The sequence below is a fragment of the Ictidomys tridecemlineatus genome, chromosome 10 (genome assembly GCF_052094955.1).
Source record: "Ictidomys tridecemlineatus isolate mIctTri1 chromosome 10, mIctTri1.hap1, whole genome shotgun sequence".
Classification (NCBI taxonomy): Eukaryota; Metazoa; Chordata; class Mammalia; order Rodentia; family Sciuridae; genus Ictidomys; species Ictidomys tridecemlineatus.
The window spans coordinates 15,420,171-15,445,308 of record NC_135486.1 but is presented as its reverse complement, the minus strand read 5'-3'; the positions used below and the strand labels follow the sequence as shown (position 1 = coordinate 15,445,308).

At 37.7% G+C, this 25,138-nt stretch overlaps 1 protein-coding gene and 1 pseudogene across 3 annotated transcripts in view; one reads left to right on the top strand and one right to left on the bottom strand.

Annotated features, from left to right (window-relative positions):
• The window catches only part of Rgl1 (ral guanine nucleotide dissociation stimulator like 1), a 238,894-nt gene that overhangs the window by 170,321 nt on the left and 43,435 nt on the right, over positions 1 to 25,138 (bottom strand). For 2 of the 3 annotated variants that reach the window (XM_040277558.2, XM_040277560.2), the window contains exon 2: positions 4,358 to 4,462. The gene's annotated coding sequence lies outside the window, so the exon portion shown is untranslated. The remainder of the gene's footprint in view (positions 1 to 4,357; positions 4,463 to 25,138) is intronic. The other variant, XM_040277559.2, reaches the window with a different exon arrangement.
• LOC110597620 (protein tyrosine phosphatase type IVA 1 pseudogene) lies at positions 19,006 to 19,586 on the top strand (annotated as a pseudogene).

The window sequence follows — 25,138 nt, the reverse complement described above, 5'->3', positions numbered from 1 at the left end:
AACTTTGCATTTAGCTAACAGACTAACCATTTAGTTCTTGGGTAGATAAAGTGACTTTAATTAGTACCTATTTGCTATCTGAACTGTCATCATAGGTGTTAATTGTGAATACATCTGCCATCCTCTGTGCACACTGAGATGGTGGAGACTTGCAGGGTTATCTGACATGACACCCTAGGGCAAAGGTCAACATGGCTGATGAATCCACTGAGCACCAAAGGTTCAACTGAACACATAGCAGAATTCCCCAGATGATTAAAGCAGGATGTGTAGTAGATTCCCCTGGGATGCTTGCCAAGGGTAAACCTAAAGGCCTTAGACATTCATCTTCACCCCATTCACCTTAGTGACCATAAGAGAGGGTTGAGGTACCCAGCAAGAGTTGGCTGTGAGATTTCTGTCACCCACAAATATATTCCCTATATACCCGTTAAGTGCAATGAGGGTGGAGGAGTTGGAGAGCTCCCAGAAAACTGCTCACTGAAGCTGGGAGTGACTGCAGGCTGTGTGGACAGAGGCTGACTGAACAGTATCTAGGGAATAGATGCAGGGGTTTGTGGAATCTGAAAGTTTTAGAGCCCAGGGTCTGTTTCCCACTGAAGAGATTGGCTGAAGCCAAAACAAGAGTAGAGTGCAAAGTAAGGGCAGAAAACAGTGTGTTTCCTAGGATCTGGGTAGAATTGGCAAAGAGTTAATTCAGACTTGAGACATTTGAGTAGACCTGTCTAAGAGGGCTGACTCACTAAGAGGTGGTGGGGTCAATTAACCTCTTGGGGCAGGAGCTTAGGATAAAATCAAAGAAAGAGTAAGGAGAAGGCAGAAGAACAGCCCAGAGAGAAGACATGTGTTAGCATGTCACATAGAGAGCATCAAGGATACGCAGCACCCAGATGAGCAAAAGCATGTCAGCCCTTTCCTCCTAGTCACCCACGCCCACCACTTCTCCAATCCTGCTGGAAGAGACCCAGAAGACAGCAGATGGGAAAAAGAAAGAGCGAGAGCCCTATTCTAGTCGTGCCTGAGGGAGTTCAAGCATAATCACCTCCTGACGCTGGCTCCCACATCTCTATCCTCACCCTCCTCCTGAGACTACACCGAGTCCAAGGAACCATCACAGATCGTGGCCTGAATGGCCCCTGAGAGAGAAGGTGGCTCTCAGCGAGTGAGATGGGCTCCTGGGGAGGGAGGGAGGAAGTGGATGAGCTCCCTTGGCACCTGTGCCCAGGGTGCCTGCGATACAAACTGGACCACCTGCTGAGCCACGACAAGTGAGCACACTGCCTCAGAGAAGTAAGAAGGGTGGCTGTCCTCTTACTGCCCCACGGCAGCAGGAGCTGCATGTGGGCCTGGAGCAGAGTGAGCTATGGCTGAGCTTCAAGATGATCATGACCAAGAACAGAAAGCAGATGTCCCTGGTGCTGGATGCCAATGCCAAATATTCTGCCCTGCTGGATTTTTGGGTGGCAGACAACCACTGCTAGAAGTGCAAAAATGGGAAATGTGTGCCAGAGGGTTAGCTTGAGCTGCAGGCTCCCAGCTGTGTAAACATCTGCCCTGCCTCACCCAGCTTCAGGGGTTACTAGGTGAAAACATCTGCCTCCTTCAGCAAAGTCAAGCTCATCAACAAGCTCCATCCAAGAACCAGATCATTCTGAACTCCTTAATAAGCATGAGCTTCAAATTCATATATAGTGAGAGTCAGGAGTCCAGATTATACTATTCCCAGCCACTGGTTTCCAGAGAACCAGTGTATATCTGTGGGAGCTTAATGGAATGAGATCACAGCTCTTAAAATTAAATACAATCCATTTGCAAAGTTTTTCTTGATGCAAAGGAAAGAAGCAATTACAAAGATACAATTAAAGAACCTCAAGACAGGCAGAAATATGGGTACCAAGGAGGGTGGTTCACTCCTGGAATCAGTACCCATTCTCAGTTTAGAGGCTCCCTCTCCTTCCCTCCACACAGGTTGTGAAAGGCACCCTGCCTGAGGTACCATCATTCAGTCTCTTAACCCAGCCTTGTGCTCATGGCAACAGGTCCCCAACAGACTCTGACAATTCATCTGCATGTTTATCCATGCCCTAATTCTTTAACAATTGGTTCAGCCTGGGAATGCCTACTCAAACCAGCATTACTTTAAGGCTGTTTCCCCATGATTTGCTTAAGATTCTTGAAAATTGCCTTCCATCTTCCTGAGACATAGGAAGACTTCATGTGAGACCCATATTGATAGTACTCTATGGATGCGCCCAGAAAAACACTACAAAGTTGAATCCAACCCATGCTTCCATCATGGGCTTTGTATACAGCATGTAGCTCTGTTTGAAGGGGTTGCCATGATTATAGACATTCCGGCAAGCCAGTACTGTGCCTCCGCCCAAGCTCTCCTGATAACTGTTTAGCCATCTTCCATGGAACCAAGACCCTTATCTTCAAAGATGCAACAGCCTTTCTGTTGTTCATTCAGTTGGTCCACTATGTAGACATGGGTCTCATGGGTCAAGGGAAGGAAATAAAACCTTATTAACTTCATTTTACAATAAGAGGAGAAAAATATATATTGTTTTCTCTCAGAATCCCATCACTATTATCCTCTTTCTTATTTGCAGTAGTAGTGTTGTCCTGAGTCATTTATGTGCTACAGATGAATTCAAGTATTCAAGCAATATAGTTGACATAATTCACCATGATTCATAGTTAAAAAAAAAGAAGAAGAAGTTTGCCAGATTCCAGAAACTTTTTGTTTGCTTGCTTTGTATACAGTATATAGATGATTTTGGTATACCAGAATTTGAAAACTCCAATGGTCCTATTTTAGTGAAGTAAAAGGTAAACCTGAAGTCTCTTGTTTTCAAGTAATTTTAAGAACATTTTGTGGCAAGCAACATAGTTTTGAGTTGAGCTATTAAGGACAGAATAAAATCATAGTTGAGGACAGAAGCTTTTTGTTGAATTAGAAAACTGGCTGTTCTACCCACGAAAATGTGTTCAAGTACATGTAACATCTCTTAGGTTGATAAATCAATGACTGTTCTATACCATTCTTTTGACAAAGCAGCTGAAGACAATCTGCAGAGCATTTTCTGCAAAATAATAACAAAAAATAAAACTTTAGAAAAGACAAATGGAAGAGTAAGAGTCTAACATCAGGAAAGCAGAGTAGTGGGTTTGGGGGAAAGCTGTTCCCTATTTCAACTCCCAATGAATACTGTCCATTTTAAAAACTTGGTTGCCCAAACAATTAAGATAGATCTTCAAGCCTTTCCTGATGGATCATGCCCCTTTCTACTCTGCCTCTCCTTTCCTCCAAACACATGAATGGGGTGAGGAAATAAGGTAGGAAAATACTGCATATCTCCTATTCTCTCAGGAACTTCCGGTCAGCACCTCAAAAACAAATGTCATCTTAGTTCATTTCATGTTGCTCTAACAGTGTACCTCAAACTGGGTCACTTATAAACAACAGAAGTTTATTTGGGTCATTGTTCTGGAGGCTGGAAAGTCCAGTATTGAGGAGCTACCTCTGGCAGGGGCCTTCTTGCTAATGTCATCCCATGGTGGAAGGCAGAAGGACAGGAGAGCACAGTACAGGCAAGAGCAAGGAGGCTGAACTCCCTTTTCAACAACCCACTCTCCTGATATGTGTGTTATCTTACTCTGTGATAAGAGCATTGATCTATTCATGAGGACAGAGTGCTACTGACCTAATTGCATCTTTTTAGGCTCCACCTCAGAACACTGACTTGGGGATTAAATTTTCAACACATGATCTTTGAGGAAAACATTCAAACCATATCAAGATTCAGACTAATATCCAGGTGACCTCTAAGGTCAGTACCAGGGAAGCTCTAATACTAATTACTTTAAGGCTGTTTCCCCATGAGTTGCTTAAGATTCTTGAAAACTGCCTTCCATCTTCCTGAGACATAGGAAGACTTCATGTGAGACCCATATTGATAATACTCCATGGATGTTCCCAGAAAAACACTACAAAGTTGAATCCAACCCAAATGCTTCCATCATGGGCTGAACCCAGTGGTACTAACTCCACATAGGTACCATCATAGGCTTGCAGCTCCTTTCTCTCATAAAAGCACTTACCATAATTGAAGTGGTTAATGGTCCAGTTTGGTTTATCATTGGACTTAAATGAGTAGGTAATTACTTTGTTCAGGTCTCAACAGGTTGCAGGTAGGAGTGGGAAGAGGTATTTGAATTTAGAATTAGTCTAGCCACAGACACTGAGAGAAGTGGTACATTCCCACACAATAAGGGAAAGCTCAGTTTGGAAAGCAAAGTACCACAGTCAACAAATAATGGTCCAAACAGCAAGACAGACGAGATGAGGACTCACTCACTGTTCAGGAGATCAGAAACGCAGACGTAAGTTTCAAGGAAGTCTGTCAACAGCTGGTGGATCTCAGACTTCAAGTTGGAATTTGGGGCGTATCTCTAGGTCCTGGGAAAAGGAAGAGTAAGGAAAAGGAAGCAGATGTTGAGTGGGCAGGTAAATGAGAACCAAGACAGCTGAAAGACCTGTTACAAATAATGCAGTACAAAGGCTGCATACTAGAACAAAGCAAGGACTCAAATTCTCAAACCAGGGCTGAAGGGTAGAGGCAGCCAGCATCAGCAAGGGAAATAAATCAGAGGAAGCTTGAACATATGGTCAGTGGCTCTAGCTGGGGAGAGGAGGGTTCCCAGAATTGGGAAACTAGGTTGGACCTAACACAATTTATCAGACTGTCCCAGAATCTATAGATGAAAATATTAAAATAGAGGAAACTTTCACATTATAGTCTATCACTTGCTCCACTCTGAATTAAATAAGTTGGTTATCTATATAGAGAGATGGACTCGCTGGAATCCTCCTCGGAGGACTTTGTAACATGGGCATAGAGATGAAAGATAGAATTAAAGTCCAAGTCCATTACCTGGAGCAATTTTTAATAGATTCTGATGCAGGACTATAGATGGAGCTAAGAGGAATTTCAATGATGCTCAATCAGTCTGGACTAATAGTGAAACTTTAAAAACATCATTCGGGAAAAGTTTTATCAATACATGTGAGGGAAACACACTAGGTAAACACTATTAAATCCTTAGCTACAGACTCTACAGTGAGTCTGTTAGATGACCAAGCTGCCTTACTCTCAAAAATGCTGGTACCACGTCAGATATTATTGCTCACAGTATCCAAAATAGACACCTAACACATGTGATAAATAATATGGCTAAAATCTTTACAATTCAACTAAATGAGACTATGGATATTATAGTTCTTTCTCCGGTCCAATTTTATACAATTTGTTCCTATAGTCAAACATAAAGTTTATGGCCTTAAAAAACATTCAAGACATGCATCAAAAAAGAAGAAAGTATTTAAGTGACTTTGAGCATATTATTAAGTAACTCAACCAAAATGTGATCAAATCTGCAAATAGTGACTCAGACATAGCCAGAACAATGACAGGATCTATAAAGAAAACAATTGAAAAAAGTGTTCAAGCATTCCTTATAACTTCAGAGACAAGTACTAGCTGATAAGAAGATGGCATAATCTTCCAGAACAATGTTGGATAATGTTATATAAAGCATTAACTATATGAAGGTACTATCTTTAAGTTGTAGCATTTCAAAATAATTTGTATTAATTTTGACAGTGAGTTTACTTTTCATATCAAAGTATTTTTGTTCCAAGGCAAGGCACTGATACAAGAATTTCAGATTAAATGATTTTTGTTTTGTCTTTCCAAAGGTTGAGTTCATTCCAACATAGCCTGATTGCTCTAGGTTACATATTTAAAAATCAGAGTATAGAAAAACAGAAATCATTCCCTGTTTCTAAATGGGAAGGTGACTCAGGAACATAGTTCTAAGCAAGAAAAAGTATATAATTCAGATATTTTTAACAATCAGACACCCCCACCATTTCTAGACTGTAGAACTAAAAGGAGAAGGGGGTGTTATGGTATTACCAGAATACAGAGGCTGGGGCTAGGCCCACCCTCTGGTAAATGTTAAGCAAAATGGCTCTCCATTGGGGGAAAGCTTGGTTTGTAACATTTGTAATTTCTGAGGTGTAGATATTCCCATCAAGGTCTAGTTTAAGTTATCAGTGTGGTATCATTAGATGTGAAATTAGGGAAAAAAATAAATTTATCCCTTGTGAACTGGTGGGAGCTGGCCCCAGAACTCTAGGCTGGAATCACTTGATAGAAGTAGACTCTGCTGCTGACAGTCAGCTGGCAGAAGCCTGAGCAAGTCCCAGGCTTCTCCCTGCCTCACTGATAGCCACTAGTGCCTCCTACTAGCCCAGCCAATGTCCACAGAAGGATGCTCACACATGAGAACCACAATCTGCAGGGGTTAACCCCCTACAAAATAGAGTAGAGGGGGAGAGGAGCCAATGAATCTGGGGTGCCTGCACTCTGGCTGATACTATAATATGCTCAATTTGATTAATTCAGCAATGATAGCATTGAAATGCATAGCATGCAGATGAAGAATCAGCATGCAGAGCTGGGGTTGTGGCTCAAGTGGTACAGTGCCCGCCTAGCATGTGCGAGGCCCTGGATTAGATCCTCAGCACCACATAAAAATAAAAAATAAAGGTACTATGTCCAACTACAACCAAAAAAATAAATATTTTTTTACAAAGCCAATGACAGTTTTGAATCTTTGAGTAAAGATTTAATAGGAATGACTATGAAGGTATCTGAGTTTTTAACACCACCATTGAAAACCTCATAATATTATAAGATATATTTAAGAGGTATTGTATGCAATAGAAGAATTTTAAATGACTGAAATTCCATTTATCACATTCCAAATTTCAAATGCCTACTCACCATTCAGCAGCCTTTTATTGAACAGGCTCTATGAAGACTGTTCCAGACACTTGGCCAACCCCCTGCCTATATAGGGCCTGCACACTAGTAGAGGAGCCAGACAATAAAAATAATAAAATCATGTAAAATACTAGAAAATGACAAGCACAAAGGAGGAATATGAGCAATGGAATGAGGACAGAGAGTGATAGAGAGTCTTATAGTTTTAAAAAGGTTGTGGAAAAAGGCCTCACTGAGGTAATTGTCATTTAAGCAAAGACTTGAGAGAAACAAGGGAGTAAACTAAGAGAGCTGAGGACAGGGAGAGAAGACCTGTCCAGACAGCAGGAAGTGCACAGGTGGAAGGAGCTTACTGTGTTGGAGGAACAGCAAAAACTCTGGACAGGGTCTGGAAAGAGGTGCCATGGATAACAGCCACTGAAACGTCTTGAGCTTTTGCCATGAAGTAGGGAGCCACTGAAGGGCGACATCAGAAGGATCACTGTGGCTGCTGCATACAGAATAAACTGGGGGTCCAACAGCTAAAACAGGGAGGCCTGGCAGGAAACTGCTGAAGACTTCAAGTTCTAGAGAGGATACAGCTTAGACCAGGGTGGTAAAGTCAAAAAAGCAAGAATTAATAAGATTCTGAGTGTATCTGGAAGATATATACAACAGGATTTGCAGAAGGATTGGATGTAAAATGTGAACAAAAGAGACAAGTTCAGAGATAACTAAATTTTGCCCCTGAGAGCTGATAACTATGCCTGGAACAACTTTAGGGGGAAAGATCAGGTTTTGGTTTTGAATATGTTAAGTTTAAGATGCTAGATATTTAAGACTGGATGTTGGATAGAATATACCCTGTGTTCAGGTAGGGGAGTACACTAGAGATACAAATTTGGGAGTTATCAACATATAGATGAGATTGAAGGCCATGACACTGGATCAAATCCCTGAAGTCTATGGACTGAGTCTGGGAAACCTGTTCAACTTAGGTTATGGGAAAAAATTAGATAAATGTTCTAAAACATCCTTGTATATAATAAATTAACTTCCTTCCTATGCATTTAGAACAATATTATTTTCTCTAGGGGAAAAAAAATGAGAAAACAGTCCCTTTCTGAGTTTTGTGGTTCAGATGAAAAGCCATGGTTGGGAAATGCTGATAGAGGTTTGAAGGAGTCAGGAAATGAAAAGAAAGCAGAAAGGGAAGTGAGAAGTGTCCGTCGAGGTGGAAAGAAATCCAGGACAGTGGAGACCTGGAAGGTTAGTGAAGAGGAGAAAGATGGAGAGTATCAAATACTGCTGGACGGGTCCCCCTGAGGTAAGACTTAGAACTTACAGCCAGATTGGCTATAAGGGGGCCTGGGACCTTTACCAGTCAGTGCTGTTCCAGAGGATGGTGACTGGACAAGGTTTAAGAGAGGATGAGAACGATGTACCTCCTCAGGAATAGTTAAATAGCTATTCTAACTGAGTCTAAAACTTCCTGTTAGTCATTGTTCAAGTACTCAGGTCAATCAGATTGAAGAATACTCTGAGTAGGCTTAGGTGTTAGGAAAATTATACCTATTTGCAAGAATTTATCTATAAATAAAAACTTTTCAATATTGGCCAAGCAAACAAAACTTAAAATTGCATTGAATACTGAGGTTCCAACTGACATCCATAAATCCAAATTTCAAATATGTATGTCCAGTAATAGCCTTGTGAGTATTACAGATTAAAATGAAAATAAGTAGTTATTAGAAACATGAACCTGCAAAATAAATCCATGCTAATAAAATAGAACTTGTAGCTGAACACATTGAGCTATCACATAAGTTCACTGGCCAAAAATATTTAAAAATCACTGATACAATCCAATCATTTCTATTGGTTTAAATCTCCTTATGCACGTTGCATATAGGGAGAGCTTCAAGTACCTGAGGGTTGGCAGATGACATCATAAAATATATTATTCTGCCCTTGTGATCCTGTAGTCTGGTCGAATATTTTAAACAAATCACAGAAATTCTCTGATACCTTGTTTCTTTTTCCTGAAGAACAAGAATGATAGTTCTGGAAAGATTCATCAAGAAGCTGACAGGAGGATTTCGAGTTCCAAGCCAGCCTCAGAAAAAGCAAGGCGTTAAGCAACTCAGTGAGACCCTATCTCTAATTAAAATACAAAATAGGGCTGGGGATGTGGCTCCATGATTGAGCGTCCCTGAGTTCAATCCCCAGTAACCACTCCCCACCTCCACAAAAAAAAATGCTTTAGGAGCAAATGCAGTTTGTTCTCATTAGGGATAGTAAATGACATATTAACACAGGACTAAGTGGACCAGCTGGAAATTCTGAGATGTCTACTGACTTAAACAGATAGCACAGCTGATTCAGGTGAGGGATAAAAAAGAATCTAAAATAATGGAAACTCAAAATATAATAGGCAGAGCTCCTACAAAGGACTTTTTTGGTGTGTTTGCTGTGGAGCTGATGCTTTCTCCCCACTGCCATCAGGTGCCTTTGGCATGATGTCATATCTGCAAGAGCAGCCTCCACATATGTACCATGTCATGCACACCTTCGCTTAACAGGGCTTCATCTCTTTCCCAGTTAGATCATCTACGAGTTTTAATGATTGAGGCATGGATACTTGAGATTCTGTGGACTCCTTTGCTTTTCATTTTCAAGGCTTTCTAAAAAGAGCTGCAGAAATACCAAGAGCTCTGCAAAAGGCTGATCTAACTACATTTTCAGCCAGACTGCAAACTGCGATAAATGGAAATATTACAAGACAGTTTTCCCGAAATCTCTGTCAGAGCTGCTCCAGCAATTTCTTAGCTCCACATATGACCTCAAAATAGGGCAATCTCCTTTCCAAATCCATCTGCTTTTTTAGCTTTCATTCTAGTCTTACATTTCAATATGCAATTAAGTCAGACATAAGAGCCCCAGTGCCCCAGTAGTACGCAGATTTGCAAATATGAGTTATGATGGCCACAGAATACATAAATCAGATGGTGAACTCAAATCACAAACCCTATACCCGAAGATTAAACTCCAAGAAATCCATTACTGGCAACATTCTACAATATATTTTCAGACTAGCTAAAAGGCAAATGCTTTATGTCGAAATGATCTGAAGCAAAGGCTGTGAGTAGGGTTGGCAAACATCAAGAAATTTATTTAATATTATTTCATAGCTAAAAGCTTAAAATCCAGAATAACCTAGAATAAGGATCAAAGGAAAAAGTGGTTACCAATGTTTAATGTAAAGAATGTGAGTCAAGAACTTCAAATTAATCTTTTATCCACTCAGTCTGGTGTATTAGCAGACTCAGGAAGTTGCTGTAAACAGGCGGCTCCGCAGAGCCAGCTCCCGCCTGTGTGGAATTATGTGCACTAGCTACAGCCCAGCACACCACACTCTCCCGGGGACGACGGCATCCAAGAATTCATACAGCCAGGGCTCTTGGAAGTAAAAGTTTTAACCTTTCCCCTCCCAAGAGATATAAAACTCTCTCCTATGGTTGCTCATCCAGAGCTATTTTCTGGGCAAATGACCAGAGCAACACCCATTCAAAAAATCAGACATAAAGTTGCCAAGGAAATGAGAAGTTAGAGAGACAATATTGAGGAAAGGGGCCGTGTCGTGTTACGCCTTAATAGTCCTTGAAAATCTCTAGGAGACAGATTTAAACTTGGTTCAGACCCAGGATTCAATTTATTCTTTCCAAGGGGCAGAAAGTTAATCTTGGACAAAAGGAAGCTGGGAGGTTTAACCCAAAGAACACTAAAAGGTCAAAGTTTATTTAAGGGCTACTCCAAGAGCCCTCAGTTCTGGACAACACCCGACTTCTGGGACCTGCCTCAATTCTCCTCATACCACATACTCAGCTGCAGAACAACAGTTACCGTCTCAACTAGGGAACCCACAGGATGGGTTGGATATCACTGGTGTGCGTGTGAATTGCAAGGATTCTATTTGGGGTTTTATTCTGGCTCAACTGTCCACCCTCAGATTACAGAGCTACAATGGTCCTCATCTCACTTCTCCTGTGCCTTCTACCAGAAGTCCCTGTGGCAAAAATTTGTCATCTAAGATATCACTTCATCATAACAGTAAGTGAGAAGTTAACTCAAGAAGGAGGAAGAAAGGAAAGGAGGTTTGTTTAAAAGGAAAGATTAAAAAAAAAAAAAAACTGTGGACCAAATAATTTTCAGCATCCGGGTAACACCTTTGGAAGTCGGCCCTCCATCCTCCACCTAAGGAGCTGGGAAACAGGCAATCAGCATGCCTTTAGGACCTTTGCCCTCCTGTGGCCTTCTAGCGCTACTTCAGCTTACTATATGCTATATCACTAAAAAGGTCTTTTTATTTCCCTGTTAGCTTTTCTTTTCTTTTCTTTTCTTTTTTTTGTTTTTGTCTTAAAAACAAAAATTATGGGCATTCAAATAAGAAAGGAGGAAGCCAAATTATCTTTGTTTGCAAACAACATGATTTTTATAAAGAAAAGTTCAAAGGCTTCACGAAAAAAAAAAAAGTCAGAACTGATAAACAAATTCAGTAAGGTGGCAGAGTACAAAATCAACATATAAAATTCAGAGCATTTTAATATACCAATACCAAATTTTCTGAGGAAAAAAAAAATAAAGAAAGCAATATAGCTACATAAATTACAATAAAATACCCAGGGATAAATTTAACCAAGGAAATGAAAGATCTCTAAAAATAACAATTATAAAACACTAATGAAATAAATTTAACTGGAAACACACACACACACACACACACACACACACACACACACACACATATATATGCACAGGAAAAAACATCCATGTTCATGAATTAAAGAATTAATATTGCAAAAATGTCCATACTATCCAAAGTGACCTATAAATTCAAAAATATCGAAGACAGCTTTCATGTAATTAGAAAAACACTCCTAAAATTTGTATGGAACTACTAAAGACCTCAAATAGCCAAAGCAATACTGATTCAAAAGAACAAAGCTGGAGGCTTTGAAATACTTGACTTCACAACATACTACAAAGCTAGAGTAACCAAAACAGCATGGCATGAACAGACTCATAAGCCAATGGAAGAGATTAGGGAACCCAGAAATAAATCCATGTGTCTACAACCAAATGACTTTCAACAAAAGCAGCAAGAACATATATTAGATTATACTCCATGTATTATGATATGCCAGAATACATTCTACTGTCATGTACAACTAAAAAGAACAAATAAAAAAGACGAAATCACACACACACACACACACACACACACACACACACACACAAAGAATATATATTAAAGAAAGGAAAAACCTCTTCAATGAATGATGCTGGGAAAACTGGATATCCATATGCAGAAGAATGGAACTAAATCCCTACCTCTCACCATGTGGAAAAATCAACTCAAAGAATTAAATGGAAGACCCAAAACTATAAAACTACTAGAGGGAAACAGGGAAAATGCTTCAGGACATTGGTCTGGGCAAAGATGTTTTGGATATGACTCCAAATGCACAGGCAACACAAGTAAAAATTGACAAATGGTATTATGTCAATCTAAAATGCTTCTGCAACAAAGGAAACAATCAACAGAATGAAGAAATAATGTATAGGATGGGAGAAAATATTCACAAACTTTTCATCTAACCAGGTACTGATATTCAGAATATATTAGGAACTCAATAGCAAATAAAAATAATTTGATTTAAAAATTGATAAATTGCCTAAATAGACATTTGTCAAAAGAAAATACACAAATGATCGATAGGTATATGAAAAACATTTTCAACAGAACAAATCATCAGGGAAATGCAAATCAAAACCATAAATGAACAGCAAATCATCTCACCCTAGTTAGAATGGCTATTATTAAGAAGACAAAAAATAAATATAAATATTAGAAAGAATACAGAGAAAGGGGACTTCTTCTACCCTGCTGGTAGGAATGTAAATTAGTACAGCCATCATGGGAAATAATATGGAGGTTCTTTAAAAAATTAGAAATAGAACTACCAAAGATCCAGCAGTTCCATACTAGGTATATATACCCCAAGATATAATACTTGTATGTCTAAGAGACATTTATAGTCACATGTTTATTGCAGTACTATCCACTAGCCAAGATGCAGAATCAACCTAGATATCCATCAACAGATGAATGAATGAAGAAAAAAAATATTATATATATATATATATATATAATGGAATATTATTAAAACATAAAGAATTAAATCCTATCATTTGCACCAAAATGAATGGAAATGAAGGATACCATGTTAAGTGAGATGAGTCAAGCACAGAAAGACAAATACTATATGTTCTCACTTATATGTGGAAGCTAAAAAGTTGATCTCATAGAAGGAAGAGAGTAGAACAGTCATTATCTGTGCCTGAGAAGGGAGCAGGAGTGTAGAATGGAGAAAGAGTGGTTAATGCATACAGGGAAGCAGGTGAATAGGAGGAACAATGTAAATGTCCTATAGGACAGTAGGATTACTATGGTTGAAAATTGTGTATTTCAAAACAACCAGTCGAGAGGATTTTGAATGTACCCTCCAAAAAATAATAAACGTTTGAGGCTATGCCAATTACTCTGATCTGATCATTATGCATTTTATACATGTATTGAAATGTCACACTGCATGCCATAAATACGTACATTAGCACATGTCAATTAAAATTTAATAATATATATTTAAAATTTATCATGTGGTAGGATGGACTTTTCTGGCAGACCATTCTAGGAATTTTAACACATGCATAGATTTTTGTAAACACTACCAGACCAGCAGGAGTATGGAACAGTCTACAAGAAACTTCAAACTGCTATCCTTTTGTGATCACCCCACCTCTGCAAACACTTATGTGTTCACAAATAGATTATTAATATGTTGTTCCACATTTGAAAACTAGTAATGCTATTGTTCAAAGCTTGAGACACAAGTATCTTGTTACTTTAACTCATTATAACAAAATTTATTCCAAATAAAAATTAATGTTTATGAGCACAAAACTATAAAATATTAACTATTTGATCCTGCACATTAGATTTCAGCCAACATCAACCTTGAACCTCACAGCCCAGAAACTCAACCCTGTTCACAAAGACCTGGACCTTCTCTCCTTCTACATTCATCTTGCTCTTGAACGCCCTTTAATCAACCTCACATTTACAGTTAATAATGTATATGGCTGACCTAGTTCTGACTCACTGCTTCCTCTTGGAATGCATGGGCATGGATTGCACTCAATTCTGCCCCAGTCACTTCTGGATTCTCAAACTGATTAATTCATTTCGGCCAGTTTCCAGCCTTCAGCTTCAATTCCCAAGAAAGACCCATGAAGTGAACTCACTTTCTCACTCCAGCGTGATCATTCAGTAAGTGGCAGGTTCTGAAGATACACATCCCCAACTTGCAGTTCAATCATCTGAAATGTCTACATACACATTTCTGACATTTAGATGACCTCATAAAATACAAGATATCAGGAACTTTAAAAGTTTAAAAGTTAATGTTACATATCTTTATATTATGATTATATATACCCATATATCAATGTATATATTTTGAAATAGATATATACATACATATACATAATTACCAGATTCATTAAATGGGATTAGACCACTATAGAAACAATACGTTTTGAACATTCACTGAGGTGGTCTTTTATGTTGAATCCTTTTTTGAGTTTTATTTTATTTTTAATTGACAGATAGTAATTGAACATTTATGAGATACAACATGATGTCTCAATACATGTATAAATTGTATAATAATCAAATCAGGATATTATGCTGAAACCTTGAGAGTTTATTTTCAGCCAGGCACAGTGGCACATGCCTTTAATCCCAGCAGCTAGGGAGGTTGAGGCTGGAGGAGCACAAGTTCAAGGCCATCATCAGCAACTTAGCAAGGGCCTAGACAACTTAGTGAGACCCTGTCTTAAAGTAAAAAACAAAAAGAGCTGAGGATGCAGCTCAATGGTACAATACCCCTGGGTTCAATCCCCAGTACAAACAAAAAACAAAAAGTTTATTTTCAAAGTGATTCTTACTTAAGTGTATCATCAACTTCTGGTATCAATCATCTTTTCTTTTCTTTTTTATGTTTATTTTTTAGTTGTAGTTGGACACAATACCTTTATTTTACTTATTTATTTTTATGTGGTGCTGAGGATCGAACCCAGGGTCTCGCACGTGCAAGGCGAGCGCTCTACCGCTGAGCCCCAATCCCAGTCCCTCATCTTTTCTTTCTTTTTTTTTTTTATTAGCTACACACGACCTTACAATGATATTGGCAATTCATATATTTGAATCAATTTGGGTATAATTTCTCATGTTTCTGAGTGTACAGGTTGCAGGATCACATTGGTCATACAGTCCCCTATATACATACAGCAATAATAATGTCTGTTTTATTCTGCTGTCCTTCCTATCCTCCCTCCCCCTTCCCTCCCCTCCCATCACTTCTATCCAATCTAATGTGACACACTTTTTTTTTCTTTTTCTCCTCACAACTTCATACATGTATTCTGTATAACAATGAGGTTCTCCTTCCATCTTCCGTGCAACTCCCCTTCTCCCTCCTTTTCCCTCCCACCTCTCTTCCCTATTTAGTGGTAATTTTCTTCTCATGCTCTTCCTCCCTATCCCATTATGAGACACCCTCCTTATATCAGAGAAGACATTCAGCATTTATTTTTTAGGGACTGGCTAACTTCACTTAGCATAATCTGCTCTAATGCCATCCATTTCCCTGCAAATGCCATGATCTTGTTATTTTTTAGTGCTGAGTAATATTCCATTGTGTATACATGCCATATTTTTTTAATCCATTCATCTATTGAAGGGCATCTAGGTTGGTTCCACAGTCTAGCTATTGTGAATTGTGCTGCTATAAACATTGATATGGTTGTGTCCCTGTAGTATGCTCTTTTTAGGTCTTTTGGGTATAGTCCGAGAAGGGGAATAGCTGGGTCAAATGGTGGTTCTATTCCCAGCTTTCCAAGGTATCTCCATACTGCTTTCCAAATTGGCTGCACCAATTTGCAGTCCCACCAGCAATGTATGAGTGTACCTTTTTCCCGCATCCTCACCAGCACTTATTGTTGTTTGACTTCATAATGGCTGCCATTCTTATTGGAGTGAGATGGTATCTTAGAGTAGTTTTAATTTGCATTTCTCTGATTGCTAGAGATGGTGAGCATTTTTTCATGTATTTGTTGATTGATTGTATATCCTCTTCTGAGAAGTGTCTGTTCAGGTCTTTGGCCCATTTGTTGATTGGGTTATTTGGTTTTTTTTGTTGTTGTTTAACTTTTTGAGTTCTTTGTATACTCTAGAGATTAGGGCTCTATCTGATGTGTGAGGGGTAAAAATTTGTTCCCAGGATGTAGGCTCCCTATTCACCTCACATATTATTTCTCTTGCTGAGAAAAAGCTTTTTAGTTTGAATTTGTCCCATTTGTTGATTCTCGGTTTTAACTCTTGTGCTATAGGTGTCTTATTAAGGAATTTGGGGCCTGTCCCCACGTGATGAAGATTAGGGCCAACTTTACAAAATTATATGACCAGAGAATTAATATATTTTCTTAATACTTGAATTAAAGGCTATTAAAATGTCACATTATTAAATTAACATTATTTATGTATTTTTAGGTTTACAAATCTCAATCAAATTTCCCAGGTCATCAATTTCTCAGATCCTCTAATGAAATAGAATTTTATGTAGAAATATGGCTTACTGCCTAGAATAAACTGTCCACTAGAAAAAATTAGAAAAAAAAAAAAGAAATATGTCTTACTGATGTTTGAGACATAGTTAAGGTTTATGCATCTGTTCCCTCTCTCAATGTTACTATCTTCTTTAACTATTATTAATTAATTAATTTCCAAACAAAAGAATAAAGAAAAATCCCATTGTAAAATTTATTTCGTAAAACTTACTGCTTTTTTGCTCTTCAATCAGTTCCATAAATCAATAATGGGAAACATTTTTTCATTACAAATTTTTTAGAACAAACAAAAGAATACATGAACAGACACTTCTTCTTATGTGTCCCCTTCCTTCTTCATTAACTCACGATTGTGGCACTTTCGCTGAAGCTATCAATTCAAAGCATGCTTGTGATAGTGAAATGCTCACCAAATCAGAAGTAGAAATCCATCGTGCCCATCTCTGATATGTTAGTATTTTAACCTCCAGTTGGCAACGGCCAAAAAGAAGGGCTCTAGTCTGAATCTTAGCTGTAGATATCCAATATCATAAGAATGTGCATCTATGTCAAATAAGTCAAGTTCATTATATTTAATTTTTACAATACAAGTTTTTCATTGAGATAAATACCTAAATTCAAAAGCTAAATAGAATATCCTTTGAAAAGTTATTTTAGCAAATTAAAGTAACAAATTTTTTAAAATTACAGCCAACAGAATTTTCTACCTCTGAATCAGTATATTTTCATTTGTGCAACAATAAACAAATTTTTATTCACTTTAGTTCAGTATTTAATTTCTCTCAAATAGAGGCAATACTGGCCCCTAAATTATAGCCTCAATTGCTTAGATGGAGATACTTTATGGTCATGATACACTTTCAGGGAAAAATAATTTAATAAATATTGATACCTATTATTGTGATTTTGACCCTTCAAGTATCAGCCTCAATCTCCCTTCTCTTTCTCCCTCTTTCTTTCCCTATCTCTGAATTCTTATTTTTCCCCTTTAAGACTTTTTGAAAAGACAAATGATTAGTATGCTAGTTGTCAGTGATTAAAATAATATTTAACATCCTTTTAATATCTGTCTACATTTTTCAAAGTTGAGCCCTCCCCCTGGACAACTGCTGGTGTACACACACACACACACACACACACACACAACTTTGAGGATAATTCAGGGTTCAAAGCATCTCTGAATGGACCTAGGTATACAAAATGTCTCTGGTCCCTGGAGTAAATCTTGCCCCGCAGCCAGTCCCCACACAGTCAACCATTCAGCTCCCACCCAGCCCAAGGTCTGCCCCCTCCACAGCCCTCCTTCAGTCAATACTGCAGAGTCCAAATTAACTTGAGACTCCCCTAGGAAGCCGTCCCCAAAGCCTTTGACTCACTTGGCTTTCCACCTTTTCTGGTTTCCTTAGATACACAGAGTCAAGTCTTAAAATTTAGTATTCAATTTCTCTTTAAATGATTCATACAAGTAAATCATGCCTTTAAATGCTAAACCCCCAAAACAGATCCAAGTACCTTACACTTCTGCAGTTTTCCCCACGGAACTTGGCATCGTGCCAGAAGCCCAATAAATATTTATTGAATAATCAAACCAACCCTCTGCTTCTCCTCGGGAGTGCTTCTGTCTCTCCACCCTACTTTGCCCCAGGACAAGGATGGGGCCAGGAACCACATCTCTAGGAGCAGCATCTGAACAATCATTCACCATTTTATTCAATCATTCAGCAAATATTTATTAAGCTCTTACTATGTGCACAGCTTTAAGCTAAGCACTGGGAAAACAAAAATGACAGATATGTAAGCAAATTATTTATGGTGTGCCACATGCAATAACAGAGATGCACATAAGGCAAAGGAGAAAAGAGCAGCCATCTGCCCAGAGACGTTAGGAAAGTCAACACAGAGACCAGCATGGAAAGGATGGTGAAGAATTACTATGGCCCCTGGAGTATAAAGGGAGCTGAGAGAAACCTGGGCAATGGCTCTGAGAGCTGAGGGTAAAGCTGCCAAGGCTGCAACTTTCTTTTGATAACTGAAGCTACCACAGAAGAGAACACCTTTACAGAGAGGGCAGTTCTGTGGGGGTTGGGGTCACATGTTTATGGAGTTTCTGAAGGACAGTGGCGCTTACTACCAGGCACAGCACGACCTCCCTGCAGACGAGTGAACTGAGCAATTCATCACTCCTCCACCAAGAAGGCCCCCTTAGAGTGGTTAACCTGACACAGAAGTGTCCGTCTGAAATCCACACAGCACCCAGGAGAGTTCTGACCTGGACGGGGACACCTCTGCACTTCCTTTCCATTGCTCAGGCTTACTGGATCGAAGAATCGCTGCTTCTTCTTGGAGGCTCATTTCATTTCCCCTCACTCCCAACTTCATACTTCAAGCTCTGAGACTATTCAATGGAGCCTACTGAAGTAATCATCAGCTACTTTATAGCATTTCTGTATCAATTTTTAAAATTCTTCCATAACCTGTTGAGCAATTTTTAACTAAATTAACATGGTTTCAATGAACTGCCCTGCTCCTGTGGAAGTCACTTACATGAGATTCCTTATTACACACACAATCCAACCAAGGCACCTTAGTCAAATTTACAGAGGAACTTAAGAAGCATGGTGTTACAATAGTAAGAGTATGTGAAGCAATCACAACACCACTCCTGTGGAGCAAGAGGCATCTGGGTTCTCAATTGGCCTTTTGATGAAGGTGCACCACTAGATTGTTAATGACTGGCTAAGATTTGCAAAAATTAAGTTTCATGAAGATCTGGTAGTTGTACTGCTGTCCACTGTGCTGCTGGCCTTGGAGAGCTCCAGTGCTTGCTGCTCTGGCATTAATTGAAGGTGGCATGAAATCTGAAGATGCAGCACAATTCTTAAGATGAAAGAAGTATGGAACTTTCAACAGCAGGCAACTATTACATGTGAAGAGTATCATCCTAAAATGCGGCTATGCTTCAAAGACTCCAACTGTCCTAGAAACAACTGTTGCATTCAATAAAACTCAGGTGCCTTATGCTGTTGCCTGGGAAGTGGAACTTGAGACACCTAATTTGCAGTACATATTACCAACGTATTGGCATGCTGAATACGTCTTATGGAGTTTCCATAGGAGTATTGGAAAGCAGTTTTACGGAGTCACAAGCTGACAGAAATTCATCCCCTTGTGTTAGAATTATGATCAACCTATTTGGGACCCTTAGTACTCTTATAAGATTCATGCCGTTCAGCATTTAAAATGTGCTTATCATTTCTATCAACTGACCTTTACTAAAATCATGTAGTATTGAATTAATATCTTTAACTCTTTTTCCATGCCAGAATCTTATTAATATATAAGAAATTTAGAAAGATTAGATACCAGAATACCCTGCACAATATTTGTACATTTTTAGTATCATACAAAATCAAAATCCCAGGAACTAAAACCACTCTAAGCCCTATGTGATGTATTCCTTCAGTCATATCTAATATTGCAGGGCCAACATGGTTGTTTTTTTGCTCACTTTATGCATGCCAGTATATATAGTTTGCTTTTAAACATTGGGCTTTGGGGGATTTTGTTTTAATTTTTAAATTTTTACCAAATCTTCTGGTGATTTTTAATGTTTCCATAAGCTTTATTTTGGGGGGTGAGAGTACCAGGGATTAAACTCAGGGGCACTCAACCACTGAGCCACATCCCCAGCCCTGTTTTGTATTTTATTTAGAGAGAGGGTCTCACTAAGTTGCTTAGCACCTCGCTTCTGCTGAGACTGGCTTTGAACTTGCAACCCTCCTGCCTCAGCCTCCAGAGCCACTGGAATTACAGGTATACACCACTGCACCCTGCTAAGTCTTTTTTTTTTTTTTAATTTTGTGATGAGAAATTTCCATTTGGAAAACCTAAGTTGTTACAGAAGCACATGGTTTTATATCTCCAGACCAAAAAAGCCTTCCAGTTAATTTAATGTTTGCACTTTCAGGTTCAATGTAGGGAAGGCCTGAAAAAAGAATGGGAGGGGGCTATTTTATTTTTAGTAAAACATTGCCTTTGTCTCTTGCAGAATATATTGAATATGCTCTTTAATTTTTTAAATACTTTTTAAGATAGTGATTCTTTATTTTTTAAATACTTTTTAAGGTAGTAATTCTTTATTATTATTATTAATTTTATTATTAATTCTTCCAATTTCCTTTATTATTATAACAAGTTGTTTACCAGTTTTTAAATTTACATATGCTTTCTTTTTTATATTGGTCATTTTTAGCTATATACACCTTTAGTGTACATTTTGACATAATCACAAAACATGAAATATAATCTGCTCTAATTCAGTCCCCAGTAATTCTCCTTTCCCTCCCCTCCTTTATCTGCCCCGTTCCCTTCCTACTACTCTGATCTTTTTGCTATTTACATATAGTATTTTTACCAACTTTTTGTTTGAAGTGTGATTTTTTTCCCTTTGCTTCTCAATCTCTTGCAAAAAAAGAAAAAAGAAAGAAATTTATTCTGCTAATAAATTTAGCAGCCATCTAATATTTTATATACATTTTGAACTGTGTAACAATATTTGGATACTTGATAATTTTTTGTTATGCAATTAAAATGGTGATATATACTAATGTTAGTTCAAGCATATATTATACTGTCTGGGAATGTGTGGTTATAGTTCTATGGGAGAAATAATTTGTCAGTGTTCACCAGCTTGTAAAAAAAGAAAAGAAAAAGAAAAAAAAAGAAATTACTATGCCTTTACTAGATGACCCAGGGTGGGAAATACATCCCGGGAGGGGAAGAACAAAAACACAAATGAATGGAAATCACTCGTCTCTTCTGCCTGCTGCTCACTGTCCCTGTTCAGCTCCAGATGAGCCTCCACTTCAGTAAAGCTGACTCACCTCTCCTTCAGGAGTATTCACTTGAAGTGGGGACTTGATTTAAACAATTTACTAAAGTACACTGCCTAGCAAATGTGAACTTAAAAATACTAAGTAATCTAGCATTTTTAACTTGAAAATTCAACTCCAAATCTACAATTTGGAGGAAAAAAAATACATGTGACTGACTCACATTCATTTTATTGAATTTTTTAATTTTAAAGATGAATTTTTTTAATTTTAGAGAAGAGTTTTTTTAGAGAAGATTAAAACAATTTTCATTTTAACAATCTGTCTTCAAAGAATAAAATAAATCAATAAAAATGATTTGTAAGTTACTTATGCAATGTTTCCAATCCCATATCGTTTACCTTTCCAAGTGAGTTTCAGCTTCTCTGTCTGGTGGCTTTATAAACCTCTCTTTGGGCTTTGACAAGCATAGAATCACTTTTACTGTGAAGTTCAATATCCTGCTCCCAAATCCAAATACGATTCACATATTGCATCTTCAGTATTTTTAAAACAAAACAATCTGCTTGAAATTTTTTTAAAAATGACTTAGCTCCAGAATACTCAAAAGCATGACTTTTGATATCTGAAAATGGGGCTATTTTAAATAAATGCATGCAATAATCCTGCCTCCGGGTCATATTCCACCTTGTATTTTAAGAACTGAAATTACTTACACTGTTAAACTAATTTTACTTAAGAAATATTAATGGTATTAAAATGCATCATTAGTCTGGCTTTAAAAAAAAGAAGTTGAAAAAATTGTCAAGAACTAATGGTTTCAGAGGTGTCATTCTTGGCACTTCTTACTTTTTCTGAGACCTGAGCCCCTGATTACTTTTAAAGACGTAAAATCCCCATTCTCTCTCCTCCTGACATATCCAAAGGAGATTTTATTCTGAGACCTTCGAGGATGCTTACAAATTTATAATAAAGACATAAAGCTTCATGGATGGTGCTATATATACAGTGTTTTTGTTGTTAATCTCAGCTACACATAAACAGTCAACTAAACAAGAGGCACGTTTCCCACACAAGTCATTTAAAACTATTTACAGTGTCTTATAAATTCCTTGGTTCAGATCTGGGCTTCTTTGTAGCCACTGGAGCTCTGGGATCCCAATGTTAAAAACAGCAAGAGAATGAAGACCTGGATCCTCATACCAGAATGGTGAGATAAGGATAATCAGGATAATATATTTGATTTGTATTGTGCATTATACTTGTAAGAATTCCTTCCCAAGATTCATCTCATGATCATCCTAAACCTTCAACAAAGAAGTCTAAATTCCAGAAACAATATGCCCAAGGACATGTGGCTACCTAATGGCATGACTAAATCAACACCCAGATCTTGCTGATACAGAAAGAAATTTCCATTATACTAGATATAGAATGAACAATCAATCTCTCTGTAACCTTTTCTCATTTTATTTTCTATTTGTTTTTAAATAGAGTCATTGACTTTTTAAAATATAGTATTTCAGGATCATTAGACATTCATTTTAAGTTTCCAGTTTTAAAAATTTATTAATCAGTCCAATATCAATTTCCTCTTTATTCAAAATTAATCCTACTGGAAGAAGCATAGTCCAAAGCAAATAAAGGTTTTTTAAAAAAATTCATTTCTCCTGTTTTTTTTTTTTTAATGTCACTATGGAAGCACTTACTAAATGTCTCTGCACCAGCAAAAATTTCCTACTCATTTGGTGGGTCAGGATCCTCCAAGAAAGCACTATAATTGGTTTTCTTTTCAGGTTTCTGCAGAAAGCCTCCCAGAAAGATCTCAGGGAGTTACAAGGTACATGCAGCAAAAGTCAACTGATACTCCATATTTCTAATTATAAGACTCTATTGATCTCAAGAATACAGTATTAAATAAAGTCTTTTTAACTCTTTCAATCACACACAAGAGATCCCTGAGAAGACCAGTAAAGGAATAATTTTTCCTGAATTCTCAATACTAAAAGAGCACTAGATTTCTTCCCTTCAGGCATTCATTTGTTCATTATTCACCCACTCATTCCATATGAAACCTGCTGTTGCCAGGGGGATTCAGTAATGCCAAGATAAAGTTTCTGCCTTGCAGAGCTTACATTACAGAAGGAAAGAAGACAACAAACCCATAAGTAAGTAGCATCATTTATTCTTAAATATAATGAAATGATAAAGCAAGATAATGAAAGGGCATGCAATGAGGACAAGGGATAGAGGAGAAGCAGGAAATCCAATTGGGAAACAATTATGCTAGCCTAGGTAAGAGTTCAGTGAACAGAGGAAAAGTGGTGAGAATAGCACTTGCTGAAGACTGATGCCAAGCTCAAGGCTTTGCCTGAGCAAATGGGTAGCCTTCAGCTAAACCAGAGAAGTCTTAGGAGAAACAGGGCACAAAGGACATTGACGATTTCTTTATTGCTAAACCATATTTAAGATGCCAAGAAAGATTTGTTAAAAACAAAACAAGACCAGACAGTTGCATATACAATTCTGAACTCACAAGTCAGAACACAGCATTTAAAGTCCTGGGGCCGGATGAGTTCACCTGGGGACATATGTAATCAGAAGGGGCTAAAATCACAGCTTAGCCACATGTTAACTAACTAGGGCAAAGTCTAAGCTTTCTACAGTTTTTCTGGTAGGGCTGATATATACCTGAATGTGCTAGAAAATCTGCAAATACTGCACAAACAAGTGTTATTATCAAATGTTGAGGAAATGGAAGAGCACAGGAACAAAGAATCATTAAAACTAAGAATGAAAACTCAAATGTCCTGACCATGTTAATGGGATTCTAGTAACTTCCCTGGAAGTAAGTGTCATACAGGGAAATGAAGATGGGTGTCCCTACTGCTAGACCATTGAGAAGGGAAAAGATTCATTAACAAATGCAGCAACTGAAAAAAAAAAAACACCTCTGGCAGCAATGACTATTTTCAAGGTTCAAGTTTCTAGAGAATGATTACTTTAACACCTGAATTTTATTATGAACACACATTGCTTTTGTTATTAGAAAAAAAAAAGCTACACAAAAAGATAATGGAATAAATATTTACAATGTCTGAAAATAACATTGATTTGGTACGACAAATGTATAGCAACTCATGAACCAGTTTTAATAAGCTCCAATATGAGACTTGGAATTACCAAAGGATGGATAAAACTAGCCTGGTGGATGATTCTTGCTAAAGCCTAAACTAATGTGTGCTGGTAAGGTTTAAAAAAAAAGTAAAATATGAATTGATTAAATATTTTCAAATGTTTAAGTTTTAAAATATAATTATTCTGAAAACTTTACCTATTACATAGATGAAACTAATGAAGAAGAAGACACTTTTTTCCCAAATAAGTGTCTTTTTTTCCAACTGAATCCATAAAAAATGTGTTTAGGGCTAGAAGGGATTTTAAGAAGTAGCAGACAAACTAAGGACCACAAAATTATTGCTTTACTAACAAGTATGCAAGAGGCAAGATCATTACCTGATCACATTCTTGCCGTACTTTAGCTTATCCATGTCTGCTTACCCTATTTATATTCTAGATTTATCCAATTTAACTAATAATTCCAGGTTTTACTGGAAATGAGAGCTAGGGCTACCAAAAAAAAGTTCATGTAATCTTTTTGTAATTATAACTATGGTATTCAATGTTACTGTATGTTTTAAAAATTAAACACTAAGGGGCCTT